The sequence below is a fragment of the Pleurodeles waltl genome, chromosome 4_2 (assembly GCF_031143425.1).
Source record: "Pleurodeles waltl isolate 20211129_DDA chromosome 4_2, aPleWal1.hap1.20221129, whole genome shotgun sequence".
Lineage (NCBI taxonomy): Eukaryota > Metazoa > Chordata > Amphibia > Caudata > Salamandridae > Pleurodeles > Pleurodeles waltl.
Window position 1 is genome coordinate 279,113,886 of NC_090443.1, and position 22,397 is coordinate 279,136,282.

Sequence of the window (22,397 nt, forward strand, 5' to 3'; positions counted from 1 at the left end):
CCCATTGATTGAGGGCTGGCACTGGCCCATCGGTTCGGAAGACCGAGTGGCATTATACGCAGACGATGTTCTCCTGTATATCTCCACCCCATCCAAAAGCGGCCCACGCGTCCTAGAAATCCTGAGACTTTTCGCAGAAGCCTCAGGACTGATCCTGAACCCAGCCAAGTCCCTGCTAGTCCCCCTACACCGCTCTCGCGACTGTATAGACTGGCAACGAAACATCCCAGTTCGGAGAAACAGCTTCAAATACCTAGGAATACATATCTCACTTCTTCCCGAGTTAGCGTGGGAACTTAATATCACGCCACTAACAAAGAAAATCAAGCTCGACCTCCTGCGCTGGAAGGTGCTCCCCCTGAATCTACTTGGCAGAATAGCGCTGTACAAGATGATGATCCTCCCCAGGCTCCTATACCTCCTACAGAACTTCCCACTTCCCATCCCCACTAAATGGTTCAGAGAGATGGATTCCTTAGCGCGCCAATTCATATGGGGCGGAACTCGCGCACGATTGTCACTTAAAACATGTCAGAGGGACATATACGAGGGGGGCTTAGGCATGTCTAATATCCAATACTACTATCTAGCGATGCATACACTTGTAATTAATGACTGGGTGGTAGGTGGTTGGTCAGACCCCGCATACAAACTAGAACTACAAACAATGGGCTACCCACAGATCTTCGGCACCCTTTATGGGAATCCGATCCCTCGAGATACCCCAGATGTAACCAAAGTGGTACTACAGGGATGGCGGACGGCTCAGAAAGTGACGGGGTGGTGGGGACGCCTTACCCAACAGACCCCGCTATGGCACGGGAGGCAGCTGGAACATGTGGCAGGCCTGGAGGGCCTTCAGACCTGGGACAACATAGGTATCTCCACTCTAGGTGATATCTGGGAAGGGTCACATATGCGGTCCTTTCAGGACCTCCAGAAACAATACGCCTTGAACAAGACACAGTTCTACCGATATCTTCAGTTGCGCCATGCCCTACTAGTCCACGTACAGACTGGGGACATCATCCCCGAGCATAGCCCCATGGAAGCCAAGGCTCTGATGGGAAACCTGGGCAGAGGAGGGGTTTCCCAGATATATCGCACCCTAACTACCGTCGCGGCGGGCCCCCTGGGAGGACTTCGCAAGAGGTGGGAGGATTGGGTGGGTCCCATGGAGGACATGGATTGGACAGAAGCACTGATGGCCCCGCGCTCTCTTACAATGGCCACTCGCCTCCGATTAATACAAACCTACTTTCTGCATGCCGCATATCTCACGCCCGACAAACTGCACAGAGCGGGCCTCCGCTCCTCGGCGGAATGCACACGTTGTGGGAGCCCCACAGCTGACTTCTTCCACATGGTATGGGCATGCCCGATAATAGCGGCCTACTGGGGTGCGGTTGTGCAGGAGATTTCTGGGGTCTTACAGGAGGAGGTGGAGAGGTTGCCAGTGCCCCTCCTCCTGGGGGTCATGGGTGACATTGGGCTGCGAAGATCAGACCGGACCTTTTTAGGGGTGGCATGCCTGGTGGCCAAGAGGGATATAATGACAGAATGGAAGGCAAAGAATGCGCCGACACTGATTAAGTGGAGACGGGGGGTGGATTGGTGTGCGCAGCGTGAGAAACTTATATATGAGGCCAGAGGTTGCTTAAATAAGCATAACAAGATATGGGGGAGGTGGGAGGGCACGGCAGGCTTTTAGGTTTAAAGATTGTATATTGTATGTATCAACAAGGTGTGGGGGGGACCTAGGACTCGACCATCATTGTCTAAATGCCCGTTGGCATCATGTTGATTTGTATTTATTACTGTTTTCATGCAAAATCAATAAAAATTTCTTTATTAAAAAAAAAAAAAAAAAAAAATACATTTCGAACAATGCAGTTGTATTCAGTCATCTTTTTTAAAAGCACCATAAAATGCATGATTGTGAACATGCTATTGGCAGACATTTCTCCCTGAGAATGTGCACAGTGTGATTTTTTATCAGAATGAAGGGACCCGCGGAGAGAGAGACGCAGTCTAGTCTCTCCGCGGGTGGATTCGGGACGGGGGAAGTGGCGCGCAAGGCGCCCGATTGGATAGATGGTAAGTGGGGGCGGGTATTAGGTTAGGTTTATAAGGGGGGTGGAGGGTGGGGTCGGCCCTTTTGCGCGCCGACTTAGGAGGGAAGGAGGTTAATTTAGTGACCACCCACCCAGCTTAGGAAGACAGGGGGAGGAAGGGTTTTTAGTTAGGCAGGTTAGTTAGGTCAGGTAGGGGGGGTCAACAGTCATTTAGGACAGGTGAGTTGTGAAGAGGTAGCAGGAGATGGGGGAGGGTGGAGAGCCAGGTGCGGGCTTGTCCACCCTTCCAGGGGGAAAACAAGGAGGTGAAGCATCAGAGCGGGGAGGGGTAGGCTACAGGCAAGGAAGGCATGGGCGGAATAGGGGAGCATATACGGCAGGAAAATTGAAGGGAGACATTTGAGGAGAAAATGAAGGCGAGGGAGTTGTAAAAGTTAAAGTCTGCTTTAAAAGATATACAGTTAAATGTTTTGAAGTATTGTTTGTGTTTAAATCCTGTTCTAATAAAATTACCTTTTACACCAACAAGAGTGTCACGTATGTATGTCCCGATTGAGAGAGTGAGTCACTTGGGATCATTTGGAGGTCCTCTGAAACCTACTCCCAGCCAGAGGACGAACTATTTAATGGTCTGTCACAGAGTGATTCACATCTGTTGTTTTCTTTCAGTAGGCCAAAGCAAAGTTTTTTCTCAGCTTGATGTTGTCTGTATTCTTCCGGTACTAGCTGAGTGCTCCTCTTTGTAGGCGCAACCCCCTGACATCAACCTATTTCGTTCCCCAGTGGACCCGTCGAACCACTCTGTAGGCCCGACTTTATTAAGCGCCCGTTTCCTCACAACTGTGTGCACTTCTCACAGTATTACGCACTTCTTCACAGCAATGTGTGCTTCCTGCCGCAGAAGTAAGCACTTCCTCCCAGCAGTGTAAGCTTCCTGCTCCAGTGTGTATTTTCTCTCAGTATTGTACGCTTTCTCTCGACAGGGTTTTATTCCTCACAGTAATATGAGCTTTTTCACAGCAGTGCGTGTGCTTCCTTACAGCAATAGTCACTTCCTCCCATCAAAGTCAACTTCTTCCAGATCAGTGTGCTCCTCCAATCATAACCTTGAGATTCCTCATGTCAACATTCTTTTCCTCTCAGCAGGTTGAGCGTTCTCCCAGGCTACTTGTCAGTACTTCCTTCCAGCAGTGTGAGCTGCTTCCAGGAATTTGAAATCCCCCTAGCAAGGTGTACACTTCTTCCCAGGACCATGAGCTTCCTCTAAGCAGTAACCCTTTCCACTCAGCAGCATGCGTGTATTCCTAACCAAGTGAGCTTTTTACCAGCAGGAGGTGCTCTTTTTACCACCAGTGTGCGTGCTTTCTCCTCCTTTGCAGCAGCATGTACTTTCTCCCAGCGTTGTGCACTTGCACTAGCACCATGAGCTGCCTCCAACAAAGCCACAATGTGGGTTTCCGTATACACTGCCTTCAGTGTGAGCCTCCTCAAATAAAGCCCTCAGTTTGAACTCCCTCCTCTTGCGGCCCGACTCCCTGTTGTGAACTCTCTTCTACACATCACACAAGTCCTACAAAAAATAGTTTAGTACAAATTAGCATAGACAGTGGCGTCATTTGCAGTGACTTCAGTGAAAGTGCCGGCATGCCACTATGTTATCCCCCTCATATAACAGGAAACCGGCCTATTGTACATTCATACGTGAGACACTGCTCTTCCTCTGCATAAGAATGTAAATATATGTATACCATGTATGTATTAATAACTAAACCAAGCATACACATGGGTAGACTTGTCTATGAAAAAAAAGCAGTGAATGTTTTAGACTAGTGGTTCTTAACCTGTAGTCCGAAGACCCCGGGGTCCACAACACCTACTCAGGTGGTCTGCAACTGTTTTACAAAATTAAATAATATTAAAATGAATACATGAAAATTAATAAAAATGTGTACAAATAAAGAAGCACATTGAAAATGTGAAAGCTTTTTCTATATTTGATTGTCAATTAAACAATATTTTTCAATATTTGATCATTTGTTTGGTGTATACTTATTTTTGTACTTGTGTGTATTGTTTTGATGTTCAAATCATAGAAATTACTTAGGCCGAGGGCCCTCAGCTTCCAGTAATGACTCAGTGGTGGTCCCCAGAAGTGAAATGGTTAAGCACCACTGTTTTAAACAGGAAGTGACTGTACATATGAAGTATAAACCATACCCATATAAACTTTTAATTATCCACATAATATGAAATACAAATATAAAATTGATGGATTCAGATCTTGATTAGGAAACTAATTGCACTCATAACATTGTGCTGTATATTCTGAACTTAGTGTATGTGGTTTGTGATCCGAAGTGGCATCATGACTGCAATGCCCCGGGGAGGCTGATCACAGACTAGTCGTTCCCCGGGAAGTTCTGTGGGAAGCGGGAGGGAGGACAGGATTGGCTGGGGTGGAGGAGGGAGTCAAGTGGATGGGAACAGGGATAAGAGAGCCAGAGGGGGGAGTGACATCTTCTTCCGCTCTCCGGCCACTGTAGGGGAGGTCAGAGCGTTTGCCACCCACATGCCCTGCAGATTCAGGGTGGTTGTTGATGTAGGTTGCCTGGTTGGGACAGGTTGCTGTAGCGTGGAAGCGATACATCTGAGGGTGGAGAGTCTGATGTGGGTGGATCTACCCCTTGGGAGGAGGAATAAGGAGTTCAGGTGAAAGGGGATCTGGGGGTAGGTTAGCAGGAACAGGCAAATGAAATGGTGCTTGGAGGATGTTTTAGAAAGGAATAGAGGAGGGCGATGGTGATGGGAGGAAGTTACTGGAGCGAATGGGAAAAGCACGTGTGAGGCATTATGGTGAGAGAATGGTGAAGGGGGCAAATGAGAAGCCACAGCGGAAATGTTCAGTCTGTTGTGTTGTTACACGTTATGAAGTTTATTGTAATCCTGTCCTAATAAATGGCCTTTGCACAATAATGGAGTCATGATGGGTTCCTACGAATGCGCTTCCCAAAAACTATAATTGAATGCAGTCACACAGAAAGTAAAGCAACTTTTTTGAAGACTACTTTACTTTTGATGATTGTATGATTTTAGTATGTGCAACTGTGCTTAGAAATAGTCGAAAGTGACACGATTTTTATGCTGTGGAAGTTGGTAACTGCACTTTAAACTGGTTTTATAAACCAAATAAAATGTGTAGGTCGTAATTTTTTGTAATGTTTAACTTACTTCCTGTTGATATGCTCGTTTCTTACATTTACATCTTGCTAAGCCATTGTCACAGATGAAGTTGCCTGTGGTGCGATAGGCTGTAAACACTTTGTGGCCCCATTTAAAATCCATGTTCTCCTTCAAAGTCCCTACTGCTTCTCTGCCTGAAACAGTCAGGGGCATATTTATACTCTGTTTGCACCAAATTAGTGTCATTTTTTTTTACTCTAATTCGGTGCAAAACTAACTCCATATTTATACTTTGGTGCTAGACCCCTCTAGCACCAAATTTATGGAGTTAAAGTCATTTTTTGAAAGTGGAGTCCTACTTTGCCTTAATGAGATTCAAGGTAGGCGTTCCCGTGCAAAAAATGACTCTATGGCCTTAACACCATATTTAGGGGCATATTTATACTCTGCGGCGTATTTATACTCTGTTTGCACCGAATTAGTGTCATTTTTTTTAACTCTAATTCAGTGCAAAACTAACTCCATATTTATACTTTGGTGCTAGACCCATCTAGCACCAAGGCCCTTATTTAAACTTTTTTTGCACTGCATTAACGTCATTTTATGACACAAAAGTGGCGCAAACTTACAAAATATTGGCCCTTATTTATACTTTTTGCTGCAAAACTGCACTAACTCAGTTTTGCACCAAAAAGTTGAGCACCGGCTTGCACCATTTCTGTGCACCAGCCGGGCACCATATTTATGGAATGGTGCAAGCCGGTGCAAAGGGTAGGCTAGAGTTTAAAAAAATGACTTTAGTCGGGTGGGGCTGGCAGTATAGAAGAAGAGGGTTTAGCACCAAAAAATGGCTTTAGGCAGGTTAGAGTAAAAATAAATGACTCTAACCAGATTAGCGTCATTTTATGGTGCTAAACCTACCATGCCACATGACTCCTGCCTTAGGAAAGGCAGGAGTCATGCCCACCACCCCAGTGGCCAGCACAGAGGACAGGGGTCCCCTGGGCATGGCCATTGCACCCGGTGCCATATATGGGGGCCCATTTCAGGGCCCCCTATGGCACTTTCAAAAATAAAATGCACTTACCTGTACTTACCTGGGATGGGGTCCCCCATCCTCGCAGTCCCTCTAGTGTGGGTGGGGGTGCCCCTAGGGCCTAGGGAGGGCACCTCTGGGCTTATTCCATGGTGTTCCACCATGGAAATAGGGCCACAGGTCCTCTAAGACCTGCCCTGACCCAGGTCTTAAAAAATGGGGCAAAGCAAGCTTTGCCCCATTTTTTGACCCTTCCTCCCTCCTTTGCACCATTTTTACATGGGAGTATAAATATGGTGTTAAGGCCATAGAGTCATTTTTTTGCATGGGAACGCCTACCTTGCATCTCATTAAGGCAAGGTAGGTTTCCACTTCCAAAAAATGACTTTAACTCCATAAATTTGGTGCTAGACGGGTCTAGCACCAAAGTATAAATATGGAGTTAGTTTTGCACTGAATTAGAGTTAAAAAAAAATGACGCTAATTCATTGCAAACAGAGTATAAATACGCCCCTTAGCGTCAAAAAATGATGCTAATCTGCTCAGAATCATTTATTTTGACTCAAAACTGCCTAATGTAATTTATTTTTTAAGCTAGCCTACCCTTTGCACCGGCTTGCACCATTCCATAAATATGGTGCCCAGCTGGTGCTAAAAAATGGTGCAAGCCGGTGCAAAACTTTTTGGGGCAAAACTGCCTTAGTGCAGTTTTGCACCAAAAAGTATAAATAAGGCCCTCAGTGTGCAGCTTTTTTTTGGTCCCGTGTGCCGAAAAGCCAGTCCAGCACTGCTGCCAGGTGATCTGCAGCACGTGCTGCAACAGGTGGGAATAAAAGCAGCGGCTTTGGAATGTGCACGTGCAGCATATCTGAGCAGATCCAGGCTCGCGCCGGTGTTTGTGAGCAGTTCCTTCCTTTCCTCGGGGTGAGGGGAAGAATACTTCAGGCAGAAAACAATTCCTAAATGTATATTCTCTTTAAAGTTACATCAAAGGCAGCGCAAGGAGGTACTGCAGCCGATTTAAGATTCTTCACCCTGAGGGTGAGGGTAAAAATGGAGAGCCCGATGGTGACCAGTCTCAGCACCTGCCACCGGCAGGACCCGGCCCACTTAAGGCCATAACGCCATGCTAACAATGATTCCGCGATTCACCGAGACCGAAGGACCCAGAGCCATTTATGAGTGCAACTAGAGCTTTAAATGGCACCCCCCGCGCCCCACCCTTCTGTCTCTTACATCCGCCGCTTTCTTAATGGAAAAAATGCCGTCACTGCGGGAGCCTAATCTGATGTGTGAGGGGGAAGTGGGGGCTAGAAAGCAGAAAGACAAGGGCTCGAGACAAATAATAAACTAAGTAGTGAAAACTTCAGCACGCCTAGCACATTTAAAATGAATTTGATACAATGCCTGTATTTAAGCTCAAGTCATTACAAGGTGAGCTAGGCGATCAGCGACTGCTGCAGGTACACATCCAAGGTGCTCAGATAACATTGGCCCGTATTTATACTTTTTTTGCGCCGCATTTGCGTCGTTTTTTGACGCAAAAACGGCGCAAATGCGGCGCAAAAAAAAGTATAAATACAGGCCATTATTTCTATACAACATTCTTTGCGTCAAAAACACTGACTACCAGTTCCAATCGTCCTCCGGCTTTGGAGTGATTACTGTTGAAGCTGCTCGGATGTGCTGAGTCATGAAATTGGCTGCAATGTGCGACAGGGAAGAATTACCCCGGTGAAGGCGCAGGTCGGTATCAAGCAAGTTATCCACTCTATTGAGGAGGAATGCGGACATACCTGAGGGTGTAGCGGGCTCAGATATTTAAATGTCTCAAAGAACAAGGAGGTTTCGGGACAGATAACACGTTTCAACATGCTTCATTATCAGTTTGGATTCCATGCCCCTGGAGAGGTAGTGGAGCTGGCCTCAATGAGCAAATAAAGCATCCAAAGAGGTCTCAGGTTGTACATTGCATCACCCCCAATATCTTTTAAAAATAACATATGGTGAGTGTGAGACCTGGCATCCTTAAGGTGGTCTTACCCCAGACTTTTTGCCTTTTACCTCCTGTTTTGCTGCTGTATCTTTATGATGGTCTTAGGACTCTGAGCACTTTACTACTACTAACCAGTGGTAAAGTGAACGTTCTTCTCCCCTAAACATGGTGACATTGGTGTATCGACAATTGGAATATTTAATTTATCTATAAGTCCCTTGTAAAATGGTATACCATATACCCCGGCCTATACATTAAATGCTACTAGTGGGTCTGCAGCACTGGTCGTGCCACCCTCTTATGTAGTCGTGTAAACATGTCTCAGGTCTGCCAATGCAGAGCCTGGGTGTGCAGTTTTACTGCCACCTCGACTTGGCATTTAAAACCTGTTGCCAAGCATTAGACTCCCCTTTTATTACATTTATCTCACCCTAAGGTAGGCCCTAGGAAGACCATAGGGCAGGGTGCCATGTAAGTAAAAGGCAGGGCACGTACTTTTAAGTTTTACATGCCCTGGTAATGAAAAACTCCCAAAAGTGTTTTTCATTACTGAGAGACCTACCCCTCTCATAAGCCTTCACTGGGAATTCCTTAAAATACTCCTAAACTGTAATTCCTGATCAGAGAGGAGTACTGCATTACATTTAGTGACATTGAAATGATAATAATAAATCCTCTTTACTGGTAAGGTCAGATTTATTATTACTATTTTAGAAATGCCACTTTTAGAAAGTGGGCATTTCTCTGCCCTCACTGCCCTGTGTCCACACAGTCCGTCTCCAATACACGTCTGGCCTGGGTTAGATGACAGCTACACGTGCATTTCCTCAAGACACTCACAACACAGGATACTCAACTGCATCTGCATTTGTCTGCATATTGATGGGTCTTCCCGGGGAGGAGGTTGGGAAGGGCTCCCACTTGCACTTCAAACGGTAGTGGCCCGATACCACATAAAGGGCCTAATTACCTCCAAGTGATAACCTGGAGCCCAGGCTGAGCTGAAAGGGGGGCCTGTGCACTTCAGATAAGCCTTTTGAAGTTATCCCCGCACCAAAGGCACTTTTTGGTATAAATACTGGGTCTCTGACCCCCTAACACCAGTACACTTCTGGACTTAAATGGAACTCTGCTGGAGTAAAGACTGCTGTGCTGTCAGGATCGCAGGAACTGCTGGTCTGCCTTGTTGTGCTGCCCTGCTGCCTGCTGATCTCTGCCTTGCCAAAGACTAAACCCAGAGTGACTCCAAGGGCTTGTTGGCTTGCCGCCAGTTCTGTGGGAAATGTCAGGGACATCAAAGATTTCCTCCCTGTGTGGCTGTCGCTAAACTCTGACATGTCATCAATCCCGCAACTACATTCTACATGTCAGTGTGTCGTTCCCCTGCCCCAATGGACATGCCCTCCCTGCTCAACATATGGAGAAGATGAGCAAAGCGCTACTCTGCGCCAGGACCAGAGGAGCAGCGCTTCCCCGGTCCGCTAGTTGCAACCATCTCCGACATCTAAGTACCGATGGACTTCCCCGACTGCACCACAGCGCGACTTGCCTTCCAGCGCTTCGGGCATTGTGTGAGAGACCCACTGACACCCGGAGCACCTCACTGGATAGTTGCCTGGCAGTGCAAGTTTCTCCCTGCAAACCGGGACCCATGGCCGAGGCTCACTGACAGCCACTCCTAGGGCAGAAATATATGCAGGTACTGGAGAGAAGGGGCATGTTGAGCCCAAGCCTAATTCCTAATGTTGCACCATTGAACTTAATTACTGTAAAGACTCTAAAAGGAGCACACACAAATTTAGCATTGCTTTCACATTTATTTTTGCAACAATTGTTTATCATGACCTATTGTTTGGGTTTTTTGTTGTTTTTGTCTTGTTTTACCCAGATAAATAACTTTGATTTTCGTAAACCTGAGTGGAGTCCTTCTGTAGTGCTTCCATTTGGTTGCTGTGAATGTGTTGTACACAGCGGTGGCTCTTCTGCTATGGCAGAGGAGCGTCTCGCCTGCACCAGCAGCAGCAGGTGCAAAGTTTTAACAACAAAAGGATAATAAACTATGTTTATTACCCTTTCGTTGTTAAAGGGGCGGGGACATGGGGTATGATGGGGTTGAGGGGAGTTCACTGTGCACTCCCCTCAGTGCGCATGTGTGTTTGGCTGGCCGTCTAGGGCTGGCCAACCACACATGCACACTGTGCTCTCTCTAGCCCAGCATTGTGTTGCCGGGGTGGAGAGAGCAGGCACAGGCTGCCAGTCTGCATGGGAGTGCCATAGCTGAGCACTCCAGTCAATCCTTTCGCTGCTCTGAGCAGCATCAGGATTGGCCGCATGGCAGGCTGGAGCCTGTGCCTGCTGAGGGGATGGAGAAGTGACTGGTTGCACAAATACTTTACACATTGCCAAGTTAGACCTGTCTTCTCTGCACCAAGCTACCAGAGGGTAAGCACAGGTTGATTTAGATTGGGTGTCTGACTTACCCTGACTAGGATTGTGGTCCATACATTGCCAGGGTGCATACCTCTGTCATCTACAGACCCAGTACCTAACATTGGTGATCAGCGATGAGGATAGGACTTGTATTTGTGCAATACCATATAGCAATCCAGTGTTCACTACACCTCTATAGTTAGACCAATTTGAGCCTATTCCTCCTGATTGGCTAATTTTTTTGTCTCTCCTATACCAATTGGCATTTTTTAATGTTTTCAATTCTCCCTAATTGGACATTTGAATTTTTCTGTTCAATTATGCCTCGCTCAGGAGAAGCAACACCTGCACTTGCAGTAATCAAATTTGAGCTGACCAGGTTAGAGCCTTACATTGTGCAACAGCTAAAGGATTTCTGCAAGGACTTTCAAGTGCCTACCATGGGTTTCACCAGGAAGGTGGAACTACAGATGGCTCTGAGGGCCTGGGTGGAGGCCCAGGTTGCAGGGGAGGACATCCCAAAGGAAGAGCAGGAAATTCTTGCGGAAGAGGAGGACAACCTGATTCTGGATTTCCATGAGGAGGAAGGACCACCTGCAGAATAGCCAACAGCTTTCTACAACTGGCAATACATTTGGCTCCCCTGTAAGTCCCTAGAACATGGTATCCCTGGTACCTAGGGCATGGGTACCAAAAGATGGTCCATAAGGGCTGCAGCATCTATTGTGGCAACCTCAGGGATCCCTCAACTAGCACATACAGACTGCCATGGTGCAGCTAAAAGTGAAAGCACTGCATGGCTCACAGCCTGTGTGCCCTGTCCCCTAACACTGTGTACAATATTTGTAAGTCACCCCTACAACAGGCCTTACAATCATAAGGCCAGGTACATTATATTACTATGTCCTTGTATATTCTTAGAGACAGTGAGTGAAAAGGGAAGCCATTTTAAGAAGATGAGCTGGACACTGGTCGATACGAGTTCCCCTGCTACATGATGGCTTCATTGAAAAGAGGGATGTTTGGTATCAAACATCTTCTATTAATAAACCCTCCCTGATTCCAGTGATGGATTTATTAATACATGCACCCAGAGGGCACGTTAGAGGTACCCCGCTGAAAACCTACCATTTACCTGTGTGCTTGCTGACTAGTTCTAACTGGTCTGCCACCACCAGACATGTTTCTGAAGCCCAGGGGTGAGAGCCTTTTCTCTCAGGCGCACACAGAAACTAAGCCTGCCCTGGCAGAATGACCTGCAAATCTGCATTCCAAGGTGGGGTGCTTCAAAAAAGCCACCTGCTTTTGATATGCAGAACTGGCTTTGCTCAAAGGACAGATGCTGATCCCCTGCCCAAGGGCCCATTTGGCACTGGGACAGGAGGGAAATTAAGTATTAAGGGAGGTGTGGCCACTGTTCAGGTCAGTCTAACCCCTAAGGTGAGCTGCCTGAACAACATTTAGAAATCTGCCATCTTGGTGTTGTCAGCATTAGAAACTCTGGGACCGGGTTATGCCCACTTCCCACAAGAAGTGGCCATATCAGGGTGTAGTGACCACAGGGGGAAGTGGCCCATTGGCTACTACCCTACTCTCCCTGAAACACCTGAAATTCAGTATTTAGGGGAGCTCCTGGCACCAGGAAATCAGATCCCTGCTGGCCTGAAGAAGAAGGACAATCCAGATATGCAAAGGAAAGAACTGAAGATCAGTGATTGACTAGGCGCCAACCTTGCCAGCATGTCTGCTGACTTCAACACTTGTGAGAAAGACGCATCGTGCTCCAGCTGCTGAAACTTTCAAAAGCTCGGGAAGACTGCCAGCTTTCACATCAGCATCAGGAACTCCTGTTGAGCAGCGGAGCTGCTTCCCTCCATCTTTGCAGACACCCAAAAACCCTGAAGAGGACTCCAGAGTGAAAACATGAGGACACCGGACAGCACCACTGAACCCGTGCCCGCTAGCCCTAATTGAAGTGGACCAATGGTGCCAGCGTGGTCCCCAGCCTCTCCAGAGACAAAGTCCATCATGGGATTCCCCACTGCGAGCTTCACACCAACGCTTGCAGCCTCTTTGTGCAGGCTCCCCTCAACCGCGACCGCTCTGGTAAGGGCAACCCAACGGTTGCCTGGCTGATGTGGAGTGATACCCTGAAACCGCTCCTAGGTTGCTTGTTTCCGGTCTACGGAGTACCTGGCCTGGCAGTTCAGGCTGAATTTTTCTCCTAGAAAGCAGCGTCAAGACTGATTTGTATATCTCTAGGGCCAAAATAAGGTAGCATAGTGAGGAAAAGAATGATGGATTTAACCCAGATCTGCAACTAGGGAAGAGCACTTGAAAAGTTTCCGCGCTCCGTCCATTATCTTTTCGTGTTACTAAAGTCACCGTAAGTTGGCCAGGGACTCCCAGACATGGGTCACTTAGTCACTGTGCCACTGGATTTAAGCTAGCCTGCCTGATGAGGGGTGATACCCCAAGACCGGTCCCAAGATGCTTCTTTCCTGTCCAGGGAGGACCTGGCCTGGCCTGGCATGTTTGGGCTGGACTGTTCCCATAATGAGCAGGATCAAGACTGATGTGCAAATAGCTGCGTCCAAAACGGGGTCACATGGTGAGCAAAAGAACAATGGATTTAGCCCAGATCTGTGACTGGGGATGAGTGCTTGAAATGTTCATCATCCTTTCGTCTTGCTGAAGACACCGTATGTTGGCCAGGATTTGCTCAAACATGGGTCCCTAGCTCACTGAGCAACTGGATTCAAGCTTGCCTGGCTGATGTGGAGTGATACCCTGAAACCGGTCCTAGGTTGCCTGTTTCCGGTCTAGGGAGTACCTGGCCTGGCAGTTCCGGCTAAACTTTTCCCCTAGAGAGCAGCGTCAAGACTGATTTTCGTATGTCTGGGGCCAAAATGGGGTGGCATATGGAGCATAAGAACAATGGATTTAACCCAGACCTGCAACTAGAGAAGAGCACTTGAAAAGTTTCAGTACTCCGTCCGTTATTTTTTCGTGTTACTAAAGTCACTGTAAGTTGGCCAGGGACTCCCAGACCTGGGTCACTTACTCACTGTGCCACTGGATTCAAGCTAGCCTAGCTGATGAGGTGTGATACCCCAAAACTGGTCCTAAGATGCTTCTTTCCAGTCTAGGGAGGACCTGGCCTGGCATGTTTGGGCTGGACTGTTCCCATGGGAAGCAGGGTCATGACTGATTTGCATATTGCTGAGTACAAACTGGGGTGGCATGGTGAGAAAAAGAACAATAGATTAAACCCAGAACGGTGAGTGCTTGAAATGTTTCAGCATTCCATCCATCATCCTTCCGTCTTGCTAATGTCACTGTAAGTTGACCAAGGTATGCCCAGACTTGGGTCCTTTGCTCACTGTGCCTCCGGATTCAAGCTATCCTGGCTGATGAGGGGTGATACCCCAAAACCGGTCCTAGGTTGCTTGTTCCTTGTCCAAGGAGGACCTGGCCTGGCAGTTCGGGCTGGACTATTTCCATGGAGAGCAAAAGAATGATGGATTTAATTCTGATCTGTGACGGGGGAGAGTGCTTGAAAAGTTACAGCACTTCATCCATCATCCTTTTGTGTTGCTAAAGTTGCCGTATGTAGGGCAGAGTATGCCCAGTCATGGGTCCCTTGCTCACTTGCGACTGGATTCGAGGTAGCCTGGCTGATGAGGGGTGATACCCCAAAACCGGTCCCTGGTCGCTGGCTTCCAGTCCATGGAGGACCTGGCCTGACAGTTCAGGCAGGACTGTTCTCATGGGGAACAGGGACAAAGCTGATTTGTGTACGGCTGAGTCTTAACTGGGATAGCATGGTGAGTGTAGGAAATTGGCTCTGTATGCACTATTTCAAAGTAAGGAATAGTATGCACAGAGTCCAAGGGTTCCCCTTAGAGGTAAGATAGTGGCAAAAGAGATAATACTAATGCTCTATTTTGTGGTAGTGTGGTCCAGCAGTAGACTTATCAAAGGAGTAGTGTTAAGCATTTGTTGTACATACACACAGGCAATAAATGAGGAACACACACTCAGAGACAAATCCAGGCCAATAGGTTTTGTTATAGAAAAATATATTTTCTTAGTTTATTTTAAGAACCACAGGTTCAAATTCTACATGTAATATCTCATTTGAAAGGTATTGCAGGTAAGTACTTTAGGAACTTTGAATAATTACAGTAGCATATATACTTTTCACATAAAACACAAATAGCTGTTTTAAAAGTGGACACAGTGCAATTTTCACAGTTCCTGGGGGAGGTAAAGTATTGTTAGTTTTAGCAGGTAAGTAAATCACCTACAAGTGTCAGATTTGGGTCCAAGGTAGCCCACCGTTGGGGGTTCAGAGCAACCCCAAAGTTACCACACCAGCAGCTCAGGGCCGGTCAGGTGCAGAGGTCAAAGAGGTGCCCAAAACACATAGGCTTCAATGGAGAGAAGGGGGTGCCTTGGTTCCAGTCTGCCAGCAGGTAAGTACCCGCGTCTTCGGAGGGCAAACCAGGGGGGTTTTGTAGGGCACCGGGGGGGGACACAAGTCCACACAAAAAGTACACCCTCAGCAGCGCGGGGGCGGCCGGGTGCAGTGTGCAAACAAGCGTCGGGTTTCCAATGGGAGTCAATGGGAGACCAAGGGGTCTCTTCAGCGATGCAGGCAGGCAAGGGGGGGGCTCCTCGGGGTAGCCACCACCTGGGCAAGGGAGAGGGCCTCCTGGGGGTCACTCCTGCACTGAAGTTCCGATCCTTCAGGTGCTGGGGGCTGCGGGTGCAGGGTCTTTTCCAGCCGTCGGGATTTTAGAGTCAGGCAGTCGCGGTCAGGGGGAGCCTGGGGATTCCCTCTGCAGGCGTCGCAGTGGGGGCTCAGGGGGGACAACTTTGGTTACTCACAGTCTCGGAGTCGCCGGAGGGTCCTCCCTGAGGTGTTGGTTCTTCACCAGTCGAGTCGGGGTCGCCGGGTGCAGTGTTGCAAGTCTCACGCTTCTTGCGGGGATTGCAGGGGTCTTTAAATCTGCTCCTCTGTAACAAAGTTGCAGTCTTTTTGGAGCAGGTCCGCTGTCCTCGGGAGTTTCTTGTCTTTCTTGAAGCAGGGCAGTCCTCTGAGGATTCAGAGGTCGCTAGTCCTGGGGAAAGCGTCGCTGGAGCAGGTTTCGTTAGAAGGCAGGAGACAGGCCGGTAGGTCTGGGGCCAAAGCAGTTGGTGTCTTCTTTTCTTCTTCTGCAGGGGTCTTTCAGCTCAGCAGTCCTCTTCTTCTTGTAGTTGCAGGAATCTAAATCTTTAGGTTCAGGGAAGCCCTTAAATACTAAATTTAAGGGCGTGTTTAGGTCTGGGGGGTTTGTAGCCAATGGCTACTAGCCCTGAGGGTGGGTACACCCTCTTTGTGCCTCCTCCCAAGGGGAGGGGGTCACATTCCTATCCATCTGCAAGATGGAGGATTTCTAAAAGTTAGAGTCACTTCAGCTCAGGACACCTTAGGGGCTGTCCTGCCTGGCCAGTGACTCCTCCTTGTTATTCTCATTATCTCCTCTGGCCTTGCCGCCAAAAGTGGGGCCGTGACCGGAGGGGGCGGGCAACTCCACTAGCTGGAGTGCCCTGTGGTGCTGGAACAAAGGGGGTAAGCCTTTGAGGCTCACCGCCAGGTGTTACAGCTCCTGCCTGGGGGAGGTGTTAGCATCTCCACCCAGTGCAGGCTTTGTTACTGGCCTCAGAGTGACAAAGGCACTCTCCCCATGGGGCCAGCAACATGTCTCGGTTGTGGCAGGCTGCTGGAACCAGTCAGCCTACACAGATAGTCGGTTAAGGTTTCAGGGGGCACCTCTAAGGTGCCCTCTGGGGTGTATTTCCCAATAAAATGTACACTGGCATCAGTGTGCATTTATTGTGCTGAGAAGTTTGATACCAAACTTCCCAGCTTTCAGTGTAGCCATTATGGTGCTGTGGAGTCCGTGTTTGACAGACTCCCCGACCATATACTCTTATGGCTACCCTGCACTTACAATGTCTAAGGTTTGGCTTAGACACTGTAGGGGCACAGTACTCATGCACTGGTGCCCTCACCTATGGTATAGTGCACCCTGCCTTAGGGCTGTAAGGCCTACTAGCGGGGTGACTTATCTATACTGCATAGGCAGTGTGAGGTTGGCATGGCACCCTGAGGGGAGTGCCATGTCGACTTACTCGTTTTGTTCTCACCAGCACACACAAGCTGGCAAGCAGTGTGTCTGTGCTGAGTGAGGGGTCCCCAGGGTGGCATAAGATATGCTGCAGCCCTTAGAGACCTTCCCTGGCATCAGGGCCCTTGGTACCAGAGGTACCAGTTACAAGGGACTTACCTGGATGCCAGGGTGTGCCAATTGTGGAATCAAAAGTACAGGTTAGGGAAAGAACACTGGTGCTGGGGCCTGGTTAGCAGGCCTCAGCACACTTTCAATTCAAAACATAGCATCAGCAAAGGCAAAAAGTCAGGGGGTAACCATGCCAAGGAGGCATTTCCTTACAGTGAGCAAAAGAACAATGGATTTAATCCAAATCTGTGACTGGTGGTGAGTGCTTAAAAGGTTTGACCACTCTGTCCATCATCCTTTTGTGTTGCTAAAGTCACCCTAAGTTAGCCAGCGTATGCCCAGACGTTGGTCGCTTGCTCACTGTGCCACTAGATTCAAGCTATCCTGGCTGATGAGGGGGTGATATCCCGAAACCTGTTCTAGGTTGCTTGTTTCCTGTCTAAGGAATACCTGGCCTGGCAGTTCAGAGTGAACTTTTCCCATACGGAGCAGGGTCAAGACTGATTTGCATATGGCTGGGTCTGAAATGAGGTGGCATAGGGAGCAAAAGAATGATGGATTTAACCCAGATCTGCAACTAGGGAAGAGCGCTTGAAAACTTTCCACGCTCCGTCCATTATCCTTTCGTGTTACTAAAGTCACAGTAAGTTGGCCAGGGTACCCCCAGATATGGGTCCTGTACTCACTGTACCACTTGATTCAAGCTAGCGTGGCTGATGAAGGGTGATACCCCAAAACCGGTCCTAGGTTGTTGATTTCCCATCCAGGGAGGACATGGCCTGGCATGTTCAGGCTGGACTGTTCCTATGGTGAGCAGGGTTAAAACTGATTTGCATATGGCTGGGTTCAAACTGGGATGGCATGGTGAGCAAAAGAACAATAGATTAAACCCAGATCTGTGACTGGGCGAGTGCTTGAAATGTTTCAGCACTCCATCCATCATCCTTTCGTCTTGCTAAAGTCACTGTAAGTTGATCAGGGTATGCCCAGACATGGGTCCCTTGCTCACTGGGCCGCTGGATTCAAGCTATCCTGGCTGATGAGGGGAGATACTCCAAAACCGATCCCAGGTTGCTTGGTTCCTGTCCAGGAAGGACCTGGCCTGCCAGTTTGGGATGGACTGTTCCCATGGGGAGCAGGGTCAAGACTGATTTGCTTATGGCTGGGTTCAAACTGGGGTGGCATGGTAAGCAAAATAACAATGGATTCAACCCAGATCTGTGACTGGGGGTGAGTGCTTGAAATGTTTCAGCACTCTGTTCATTACCCTTTTGTGTTGCTAAAGTCGCTGTAATTTGGCCAGGGTATGCCCAGTCATGTGTCATATGCTCACTGTGCCACTGGATTCAAGGTAGCCTGGCTGATGAGGGGTGATACCTTGAAACCGGTCCCTGGTCACTTGCTTCCAGTCCATGGAGGACCTGGCCTGGCATTTCAGGCTTGACAGTTCACATGGGTAGCAGGATCAAGATGGATTTGTATATGGCTGGGTCCAAACTGGGGTGGCATGGTGAGAAAAAGAACGATGGATTTAACCCAGATCTGTGACTGGAGGGTGAGTGTTTGGAAAGGTTCACCACTACGTCCATCATCCTTTTCTGTTGCGAAAGTCGCCATAAGTTGGCCAGGGTATTCCCAGACGTGGATCCCTTGCTCACTGTGCCACTGGATTCAAGCTGGCCTGGTTGATGAGGGGTGACACCCCAAAACTGGTCCCAGGTTGCTTGTTTCTGGTCCAGGGAGGACCTGACCTGGCAGTTCGGGCTAGACTGTTCCCATGGGGAGCAGGGTCAAGACTGATTTGCTTATGTCTGGGTCCAAAATGGGGTGGGATGATGAGCAAAAGAACAATGGATTCAACCGAGATTTGTGACTGGGGTGAGTGCTTGAAAAGTTTTAGCACTCCATCCATTATACTTTTGTGTTGCTAAAGTTGCCATAATTTGGCCACAGTGCGCCCAGATGTGGGTCTCTTGCTCACTGTGCCACTAGATTAAAGACAGCCTGGCTAAGAAGGGGTGATACCTTGAAACTAGTCCCAGGCTGCTTGTTTCTGGTCTAGGGAGGACCTGGCCTGGCAGTTTGGGCTGGACTGTTCCCATGGGGAGCAGGGTCAAGACTGATTTGCATATGGCTGGGTCCAAGTTGGGGTGGCATGGTGAGCAAAAGAACAATGGATTTAACTCAGACCTATGACTGGGGGTGAGTGCTTGAAAGGTTTCACCACTCCATCCATCATCCTTTTGCCTTGCCCAGTACTTACCTTAAGTCCAGTAGATTGGTCCTGTAAGTCGCTGTACTGTATCTGTTTGCCGTATTTGTTCTTCCTCCATAGGATAACATTGAAGCTTCCATGAATCACACTGTCGACTTTTCTTAACTGTAAAGATCTGTCTTGCAAAACATACTTACTTGATTGTAGTGATTCTGGTACCACAACATACACAAAGATACTTGTTATTTTTATATTTTGGTGTGGGTCTACTTATTGAGTTGTGTGTCTCACTTATTGACTGTGTATGTATTTGCAGATGTCTAACACTACTCTCTGATAAGCCTAAGGCTACACAGCCACGATACCCCCTAAAACATCTCCTTGGGATTTCTAGAGCAAGTCGCTGCCCACTGGTAAGGGAATCCCTAGACTCTTTGCACAATATATCTCATTTTGATATATCATATAAAGAGCCAGCTTCCTACACACTTCCACTAGTCAAAGGAGCAAAAACTAGCCAGGCAACTGCCAAGCCATCATTCCAGATCATCAGACTCAGTACTTAATTTGTACAGGTGGTTGCAAGTCGTGAGTGCTGGTGCGTTTTTGGTGACCAAGACCTATTGTGAATCATGAAACACTGGCCCAGATTAAAAGGGAATAAGGCAGAACAGAGAGAAAGATGAAGAAAGGAAAGACAGAGAACGGTGATAAATGGGAACAGCAGGAATGAAAAGAATCTGCAAGAATTAGAAAAAGTGTCAGGAAGTGTAGGGTGGTGAAAGAAAAAGGCCTGCGGTGGGACCCAAACTAGGTAGCCTTAGTATTTGGCAACCTTCGCGTGCAGCAAGCACCAGGGAATGAAGCCCCTTTCTGAATGTCATTATATTCATCTGTTGTAGCATTCCGGAGTCAGTGACCCAATACTTGTGCCTTTGTGCCAGTGCCTCAGCATTCGTGTTTATGGACTTATCAGTGTTCCTGGGTTAGTACCCCTATTGTCAGTGTGTGCATATATTAGCGTCCTGCTGTTTGTTTCCTCCTATCAGCGTTCCATTAGCAGTGCCAGTGTCCACCTTCCCTTCTTCAAATGGCAATGCCTATGTATCAATGTCCTAGTATTAATGTCCCTGAGTCAGTGTTCCATATGTCAGTTCTCTGTGGCATTGTCCATGTTCCAATATCTATGTCCACATGTTAGTTCGGTGTCTCTGTGTCACTGTGCTCCTGACCCAGTGTTGTTGTTTCCAAGCCATGTCACTGTGACATGTGACACCCCTGGCAAAGAGGCAGTACACAATGCCCATGTCAGTGTCTCAGTGTCAATATCTATGACTTCGTCCCTGTGTCAGTGTCTCCATTTCTGTGACCGTGTGTCAGCATCACAGGGTCAATGACCCATGCAAGTAATAATATTTCAGTCCTCAGTGTTGTTTTCCCCGAATCAGCACCCTTGTATTAGCCCTGTGTGTGTCACTGTCCCGGTGTGTGTCCACAGGTCAGTATTTTAGTATCAGTCTCTAAGTGTCCCTGTGTCACTTGTAGTGGCCCATGACAAACTACTTATACCACCCTATGTCTACCTGAGGCAGCCTGGGGATGAAAAAGCCCTGACGGCCGAGATTAAATAGGAGAAGAGCTCAGGTGACTTAAAAATGGGACAGTGTAATAAGTGTGTTAGGAAGGATAACTTGAAAAAAAGTTGTAAAAAATGTGTTTTTAGTGAGAGAAACTCACTTCAAAAAAAGGAGAATTGACAAGTAAAATATGCATTCTATTAATGCACACATTACAGTGAGTCATTATGGTTATCCCCCAAATCTTACAACTTTCTGTAAATGACTATGCAGTAGCAGTTCATAGATCATTTGAAACTTAAAGAGATCCTTTCAAGTTTGTTTCCCAATGTAGTGAGGTTTTAGTGTTATCTTAAATTCTGAGGGTGAAAGAGGTGTTAACAAGAGGTATGCTTCTGTTTCGAAAGCAATCTCTGATCTGCTGCTAAGTGTATTTAACGGGGTGCAAGCATTTCTGTGGGGTTCCCTGGCACTGCCAAGCTCCCCTGTGCCAACGGCCCTGCACATTTTCCTCACATGGGGGAAGGAAATTACGGCCCCTAAGAAGGGCAAGCACTAGGCTACTCCAGAGGCTGGCAAGCGACAAGAACACACACACAGGGAACCTGGACACCATGTAGGGTGACCACCCAGTAAGACAGTGCCCAGAAACTCGACTCTGGGGAGATAGAAAATGGGGAGGGCAGAATAACATCCTACCTTCTAGACAACCCAGTTACACCAGTGGGGAATTCATTCACTGACACTGCCCACTCTGGGCATGTTAAGATCAGAGGAAAACCTGCCTGAAGAGGGATCGGCTGCACAAAAAGGAGACAGGTAACTGCATAACCCAGCCCCTCCCACCCACACAAATAAGAAAGTGTATGCAAGAAACACTCTTATGGCCATCAGACCAGTCGATGGAGCCCGACAACTCCCTAATCCTAAGAGCCATATCTGAAATTCATAATGGTTGATACTTATGTAATAGACTGGTTGTGTTATAGCGAGAAAATGAGTGGGGTGCAATGGAAACCCCATCCCAAAGAGGGACACCCATGATAACGCTCCTCTCCCCTAAAGCATAGTGGCCTTTGAGAAAGAGCGACAGGAGTAAGACCAGCGAGTTTGTTGAAGAATACATCCCCTGGCATATTGAAGACCCGCACACACAGAGAGGTAGATGTGTTGACAACAAAATGGATGACAAACTCCAGACAGACACAGTACAGGCCTGCTACCAATGTGAAATGGGTGTGGCTTTTCTAACAGCATACATGCTATCTGTGCAATGGGGGCGCTACTCTGCACAGCAGAACACCTACCAGTAGGGGTGTGGCTACAAAGAAGGACTGCTACCACGTTTTTACAGCATGGAACTGACTACACTGGCTTTATGCTAATTAAGGTGGCATGCCCTCATAACGAGGTGCTCGGTAATGAGAGGGGACTATCGCAGAGTTCATGATTCTGGCAGGTTTCTCCCCTGTCCACCACAATTACTGATCATCTTAAGTTTTCAGCCTGGAGTAGGGAAATACTGGGTCCTACACCGAATGCAGTTACTGATTCCAAGACCATATTGCATGCATTCCCCAATTCCAGGCCAACCTGCTCTA

At 47.9% G+C, this 22,397-nt stretch overlaps 1 protein-coding gene across 4 annotated transcripts in view; it reads right to left on the reverse strand.

Moving 5' to 3' along the window:
* The window catches only part of PDE6H (phosphodiesterase 6H), a 202,350-nt gene that overhangs the window by 141,577 nt on the left and 38,376 nt on the right, over positions 1-22,397 (reverse strand). Inside the window, exon 1 of one of the 4 annotated variants that reach the window (XM_069231108.1) lies at positions 2,589-2,865. The exons of the other annotated variants lie outside the window; for them this stretch is intronic. The gene's annotated coding sequence lies outside the window, so the exon portion shown is untranslated. Of the gene's footprint in view, positions 1-2,588; positions 2,866-22,397 lie in introns of those variants that run through there. 4 annotated transcript variants of the gene reach the window in all.